Source organism: Rosa chinensis, chromosome 2 (assembly GCF_002994745.2).
Source record: "Rosa chinensis cultivar Old Blush chromosome 2, RchiOBHm-V2, whole genome shotgun sequence".
NCBI lineage: Eukaryota > Viridiplantae > Streptophyta > Magnoliopsida > Rosales > Rosaceae > Rosa > Rosa chinensis.
Genome location: NC_037089.1, coordinates 66488944 through 66496936, shown reverse-complemented (window position 1 = coordinate 66496936; position 7993 = coordinate 66488944).

The following is a 7993-nucleotide window of genomic DNA, read 5'->3' as shown; positions in this document are numbered from 1 at the left end:
TAAGGACAAGAGACAAAGAAGGTGGTTGCGGTCGACCCATCTGTTAAGACCCACCCTCGAGTTGGTAGAGTTGTTAACCCTACCAAGTCTTCCCTGCTAGAGCCAGCAGATGCGAATTGCTCATGAATCTATCATTTAACGATACATGAGCCTTTATTACATGGCACATCTAACTTGTCATATACTCATATATACCGAATCTGACATAACCACTTTTCACTTATCAATGGCACTAATACCTTTCTCATTACTCATGCTGTCATGCATAGCAAAAGAAGGAGCCACACAAAATCTCCAATGCACGTACAGATCGAGAGAGATGGCCCAAAACTGACTAAACCTCTGCAAGAGTGCAACCTCATTACATTATGTCTTCTATGGCCCAAATCACATTGTTATGTCACTTATGTGTTTCTTAATCCCAAATGAAAGGGATTAAATCCTATTGATAAATTAAGCCCACTACGTTCTTAATCTTAAAAACTCCCATACCTTTATTACTAATCTTGCCATAGCATATGTAAAACAGTTTTTTTTTTCTTTTTGTAATATTTATGTCTTGGTAATGATTGAAGTTAGAGAAATATGGAGAGTTATCTGCAGATGAGGGCAATGAGAAGTTATCTGCATAATAGGGTAGTGGGAAGTTATCCAAGTACAAAATGGGTTAGTGGGAACATATATGTTTTTAAAATTGTTTATCAGTATTTTATTATTTATTATAATACCCTTCAAATATTAGAAATTAATTAAAAATAAGGGTTAAATTCTGGGCCGCCCCTGTATTTTGCATCTCTCATCGTTTTAGTCCCTGACATTCTAATTTAATCTAAAAACTCTCTGATCTCACAATTTCCCTCCAATAGGTCCATGTGGTGTCAAATTAGGAGTTGGTCTTGGGTGAAATGTCTAATATACCCCTCTATTATTTCTTTTTTCTTTTTTTCCTTTTTAATTCCTTTTTTTATTTTTTATTTTTCCTTTTTTTATTTTTATTTTTTCCTTTTTCCTTTTTCCATTTTAATTTCTTTTCTTATTTTTATTTCTTTTTTCCTTTTTTTTATTTTTCTTTTTTAATGACCATCGTATTCTGCTGCATCAGTAGCGCCACGTTGGCGAACCAATCCAGATCGACCCGAAACCCCAATTCTTGTTCTCCACGCCGGCGACCATTTTTCTTTTCCATCACTATTCTTCTTCTTCTTCACTTCTGGTTTTTGTCAACTTGGCCATCAAAAATCACCATTTCAACCAAACCCAAAATCCAATTCACCATTTTGAGCAAGACCCAAAAACCTCAAAGTCTGAAAAAATGGTAGTTTTCAGTGAAAAGATAAAAAATGGTAATTTTCAGTGAAAAGTTTCCAAATTGAGACTTGATGTGGAGAGAGAAAGTGGGATTTGAGTGGGAGAGAGAGAAGTAAGCTGTTAAAACAAGAGGGGAGTGGTTTAGAGGCGAATTTCTGAGCTGATTGGGAAATAGATGGGTTGTGGAGTTTGATCGGAATAAGATTGGTGGGTTGAGGAATGAGAAAGTAGGCAGAACGAAAAAGAAAAAAGAACTTAAAAAGAAAAAAAATTAAAAAGGAACAAGAAAAAAAGAAGAAGAAAAAGCAAAAAAGAAATTAAAAAGGGAAAAGAAAAGAGGAAAAAAAGAAATTAAAAAGAAAAAAGAAAAAAGGAAAAAAGGAAAAATAAATAAAAAAATAAAAAAGGAAAAAGAAAAATATGAAAAAAAGAAATTAAAAAGGAAAAAGAAAAAAAAGAAAAAGAAAAAAGGAAAAAGAAATAACATAGGGGTATATTGGACATTTCACCTAAGGCCAATTCCTAATTTCCCACGGAAATGACCTGTTGGAGGGAAATTGAGAGGTCAGTGAGTTTTTAGATTAAATTAGAATGTCAGGGACTAAAAAAATGAGAGAGGCAAAGTACAGGGACTAAACAAAATTTATCCCTAAAAATAATATATGATATGAGGGTCTTCGTGTATTTTCACGTCCACTTTGAGTGTGAGTTCTCTTAATAATAAATTAATATATGTCAATTTGTTTACTCCAACCAAAACCTTGTCATGTATTAAACTAGATAGAGCCATGCATCTTGACAAGAGGGAGGGTACAAAACCCTAAATTTTACAAACGCTAAAACCAATCCAAAAGAGGTTTCAGTCGGCCAAGATTATTGGTCATTGATTAGTACTTATTTTTGTTTGGCCGTCTCAACTTTCCAATGTTAATTGCTTTGTCTATTCTTTATTGTTCCTGGCATTGTTTTGTTTGCAGGAATCACTCGTTTGTTTCATGGATGCAGTCCAAATTAAAAACTACAATATCTTTAACAAAGTCGATCACTTTCACATGTTGAGAAATAATAAGCTGTTGGTACACTTGAAACGAGCTATAGCCAAGTATATATTATTGAGATTTGGATCGCATCATTCTTTATTCTTTTAGCTCTCATTGTATATAAATCATCAGAGATTTGATTTGCAAAAACATGCACAATACAATAAAAAGGAGCTACATAATGTTTTGTTGTGCATGCATAAGTACATATGATGCTCTTTAGACATTAATCAAAGTTGCAAGATCCCGAGAAAAGATTATGCATGATGCGAACAAATTTGTTCGTGTCCACGAGTTTTGACTAAATTACGTTTAGATAAGTTGAAGTAATAGTTGCTCAAGAGCCAATATAAAAACTCCAATTTTCGTATCCTCTCTCCTTTGTTAAAGATAAAATATGTTTATATCCTTAAAATAAAGATAAAACTTATATATAGAAGATAAAATCAGATGCAATAATAATGATTTTTGTACGTTCTGATCAAAAGTGGATAACCAATTGAAATAATTAAAGAAATGATTTAAAATGGGTATATGGGTCTCTTTGTTTTTTCAACCAGTAATTGACTTTGTCAATATATGTAAAATGACCGACCAAAAAAAAAAAAGGAGAAAAGTAGTTTATTTTCTTACATTCAGTAAATATTCCTTCTCTAACATTAGATTGGTGATTTATTAATGAAGAATCAAAAGCACCATTTGGTAGCGTTCATATGCGGTATTCGTTACAAATTTTTCTATTATATTGTTCTTTTTAAACTGAAACCCTAAACTTCTTTGCATTCATGTGTTGTTTTTTTTCTTCCCCTATATATGTTCTTTTCATGTCAAGAATTATCTTTTTCTCGTAAGACATTTGATGAATGAACGGTATCATCACTAAGCAAGATTTTGGTTTAAGTTTTTCCATATGATTTGCAGTGTTGTGGTTTTGTGGTTCCACTATCTCTTTTCTTTTGTGAACTATTGTTTTGCAATACAACAACGATGTGTTTGCGCATGCGTGTGTGTGTATGTATTCTTCTAGATTAATGGTTGAATTCCACACCATTGCATAGAACAAAATAACTTGGTATAAAACTTGATTCCAATTTCATCTTACCAATTTCAATAATTTACAACAGGATGAAGTGGAAGTAGAACTCATGGTGCTTATTATATGGAATTATGTCGAAGAACTCTAACATTTGTTTAGACTTTATGGGCTAAGGGCATGGAGGGAAAATAATGGAGGTGTAATTAGCGTATTGAGTATTTGTAAAAGTTGGAGGTCTAAAAGTTTCTTTTTCTTTTTTTTGAAAGGGGTTTGCAACCCAGCCTAGTTGGGAGGCTCAGCCCTACGCCCGGTTCCATTTATTATATTAATAGTATGATTTTGAAACCGGGGGGGGGGGGGGGGGACATAAAACTTGACCCCGTGCTACAGGAAAACACTTACAATAATCCTCATAGAGAACATCCTGAATAATAGCAGGAGTCTCATCTAACCAAACGTCATCAATAGCAAACAAACTAGCAAGGTGCGCAAGTCTGTTAGCAACACCATTTGCTTCACGGTAAATATAACGAATTCTAACTAACTAAAAAGCATTAAAATAATGTTTACAATCATCTAAAATCCGACTTACCTCAGAGAAATCCTTCTTCGAACTATTGAGTGCAGCAATCAGAATGGCAGAGTGGCTTTCAATGTCAATTTCAGACCAACCTTAGTGAATGCCAAGTAAAAGACCCACTCTACATGCCTTAGCTTCCATATTTAGGACTGAGTGAGCATGTAGAAAAGGTCTAGATAGAGCAGCAATACCCATACCAGCTTTGTTCCTGACCACTACACCAATGCCTTCACAACCATTATCCGCTCTAAAAGCTCCATCCAAATTGATTTTCAGCCTACCACTAGGCGGGCGTTGCCATTTGGTTAAAGGCCTCTTCTTTTTCTTCACAGTTTTAGGATGATATTTCTGGTAATCATTCAAAAAATGAACATCCCAATCAATTAGAAACATAGGCGGGAACGCAGCATCATTCTAGACCACTTTATTTCTTTCTTTCCATATGGCCCACAGTCCCACAAAAAAGAAGTCTCTATGATCTTTGGATAACTCATCTAGCATGTTGAACTTCCACACTTTAAGACATGTGGCTGGGTGCTCAAAGGCATTCAACTTCAAGGGCCCACATAACCAAAAGCAAAGTGAAGCATGACAATTTTTAAAGTATATATCTTTAGCAGACTTTCTATTTTGAAGAGCATGTTTGGTTTTTTTTTTATATTTTAGCAGTTGCACCGGACTCCTAAGAGCATCTTTAGCAATGCTAGCCATTTTTTAGTCAAATTTTAGCCAAAATAGCTAAAAAGTCATTTTGGCTAGCCACTTTAGAAATACATCTGTATCAGTGCTCTCTATTTTAGCTAATTTTGAGTTTATATTATTTTTCAAATGAAGATCAAATAGTTTAAATATATTTAGAAATTACATAAAATGACCCAAAAGGAATGTTTTAAATTATAGAGAGCCTCATCTCGCTCTCTATATTTAGGAGCGAGATAGCTAAAAGTTATAATGGAAAGCCACTTAGGAGTATGGTGCAGCTGCTAAAATATATGAAAAGCTAAACATGCTCTCCAAAATAGCTAAGGAGCCAAAATAGAGAGTCTACTAAAGATGCTCTAAGTAGCTATTCATTATAACTTTTAGCTATTTCGCTCTTAAATATAGAGAGCGAGACGAGGCTCTCTATAATTTAAAACATTCATTTTGAGTTATTTTATGTAATTTATAAATACATTTAAACTATTTAATCTTTATTTAAAAAATAATATAAATTCAAAACTAGTTAAAATAAAGAGCACTAATACAGATGTATTTCTAAAGTGACTAGCCAAAATGATTTTTTAGCTATTTTGGCTAAAATATGACTCAAAAATAGCCAGCATTGCTAAATATGCTCTAATAAGGGAAGATATTTAAACACCTATTTTAGAGGTATGAATATAAATACCAATAAAGAAAAGTTGACAATAATATCAACTTAATAGATCGGTAAATAATGAAGCCAAAAAAGCTGGTCCATATATCATCAGCTTAATATGTCATTATTAACCAATAATATCTAGTTGGAAAACTGACCTAGCAGCTATTTTAGGGTTTGCTTGTCGGCATCCCGCCTTCGATAAACTTATCAAACTTATGCCTAACGCCATAGATGACTTTATTGTTGCTTTCGCCCTTTCCGTTGTGTCTCGTGCTGAAGTAGGGTGCGTTGGAGGTGCTGTGAGGCAGGACGACCTTCGCTTCTTGATGGGGTGTTGTGCTCTGCCTTTTCTTTTTCTGATACTTGTTGTGCTCAGCCTCGGTAGAGATGGGACTGATCCGGGCTTGGATCTGGTTCAAACTTGTCTAGCGAGTGAGACTGGCGATACAACCTGATTTGCTGCAAAGAAGATGATGGGGTGAAGATTTTTGGATATTTTGTTGGACGGTGAGGATGGTGCTTGTCGGAGATTTGTGGATCTCAGACTAGTTCTTCTTCCTGATGTGATGGCTGATGGCGGCGATGGAGACGATTTTAATTTGACTGTGACGCGACGATGGGCAGCGGTTTTGGGATTTGGTACGGCTACTCGAGTTATGGACTTGGATAGTGGTGCCAACGTCCTTGCCAGTGGAGTTCTTCGAGGTGGCAAAGGTATTTTTTGCGACAGCGACGATATTGGATCGAGTTCGGTCTCTGATCGAGGAGCTATTGCAAACATGGCAATGTTCGTTCGACTTTGTGCTTTGGAGGGCGAAGGTGATGGAGCAGTGGCCCTGACAGCGAGTATAGGTGGGGGTGCGAGCAGCGCGACTGGTGACTTTTGGCTGGAAAGTTACCCGTGGGCTCAATGGGCTAGAGATTTGGTTTGCCCTACTCTTTGGGCCTGCATTTGGAGTGGCTGGGCCTCTTAGGCATTGAACTGGTCTGTGCGCCTCAGCTTTGGGCTCAATTGTCTAGGGTTTCAAGTGGACTGGATTACCCTTTTGCTATGGGGTTGGATGGATTGAGTCTCTATGGCCCATAGTACTGTTTAATTTTTGTTTGGGTCATAAAAACTAGAGCCTTAGTTGAAACCATTTTATGTCTGCTTCGAGGTTTCTAGGTTTTTGTTAGAATAATGGTGCGTGGATTTCTTAAAAGGTGGGTGTATTGGGGGTATGCTGGATTCCTATGCTTTTTTAGGATAGGAGGTTAGGATGCTTTAAGGAATGATTCTTTCCGTTGACCCTATAGGGATGTTTCGTTTTTATACTGTTTGCTAAATCTAATGAATAGATTGACATTTTTCGATAAAAAAATAAAAAAAATAAGGACAAAATACTGTTTACTCCCTATACTTATAGGATATTGACGTTTCAGTCCCTGACGTTTCAATTTCACCTGAATAGTCCCTAAACTCTCTAATTTCACACAAAAGGTCCATGCCATCAATTTTCCGTCTAAAATTCCGTTTTCTTGCTGACGTGGTACTTTTTTCACATTGAAATGACTATTATACCCTCACCTTCTTTTTTATTATTATTTATTTATTTGTTCTCTCTTTTTTTGTTTTTTCTTTTCACCTCTTCTTCTTCAGCTCTCTTTCCTCACTCTCTCTCTCTCTCTCTCTCTCTCTCTCTCTCTCTCTCTCTCTCTCTCTCTCTCTCTCTCTCTCTCTCTCTCTCTCCCCTCCTTCTGCCTCCAAAGAAGAAGCAGCCGCAGCAGCAGCCCAAGAGGCGGAGCTGCAAACCCCAACCATTCAGGCTTCAGAAATAAGATCAAAACCACAGCAATAGTATTATCGTGCTTTCATCAACCATTGCGTACAAAGATTCTCCAATTTTGAATTCAAACATAACCAACAATAAGAATCATGCTATAAGGTTTATCACTTGGATCAAAAAACTAATCAAAGAACTTCAAAATCGCTACTGCCAACAATGAACCCGTAATAACCTCAAAAACCCCAAAACCTCAATTCTTGCAAACCCAACTAAAAGTGAAAACTAAGAGTACCAGTATGTGTAGCTCCATGAGGCGATGGAGTATGATGTCCTGTTCGTCGCCATTCATGGCCGGAGCCGCCGAAAAAGCAAGGAAACTTGCCGTAAAAACCCAAAAGCTTCCCCTTTTCGATTCTCTCATTTGGATCATCATCTGAACAAATAAACACCATGGGTAGATCAGTGAGGTAGAGAGGAAGACTCTGATATAGGTGTGGCACCGCGATTTGCCGGAACCGGAAAACCCGCCGGCGAACTCAGAAACTTTTCAGGCTTCCTCCTGCCGCAGTCGCCGGTATTTCGGAGCAGAGACTACCGAGATACTCATCATACAGCCAAGACGAGTCGACCAGACCGGTCCGGCTTCCATCCATGGTCGGAAGACGAAGAAATTTTTGAATCGCCGTCGTTGCAAAACGTTCTCTCTTTCCTTTTAACCTCTTCTTCTTCCCCTCTCTCTCGTCTTAGATAGAGAAGGCTAATTTTTTGAATTGGGCTTGACGAGGCCGGTTGGGGTTTGCAGCTCCGCCTCTTGGGCTGTTGCTGCGGCTGCTTCTTCTTTGGAGGCAGAAGGAGGAGAGAGAGAGAGAGAGAGAGAGAGAGAGAGAGAGAGAGAGAGAG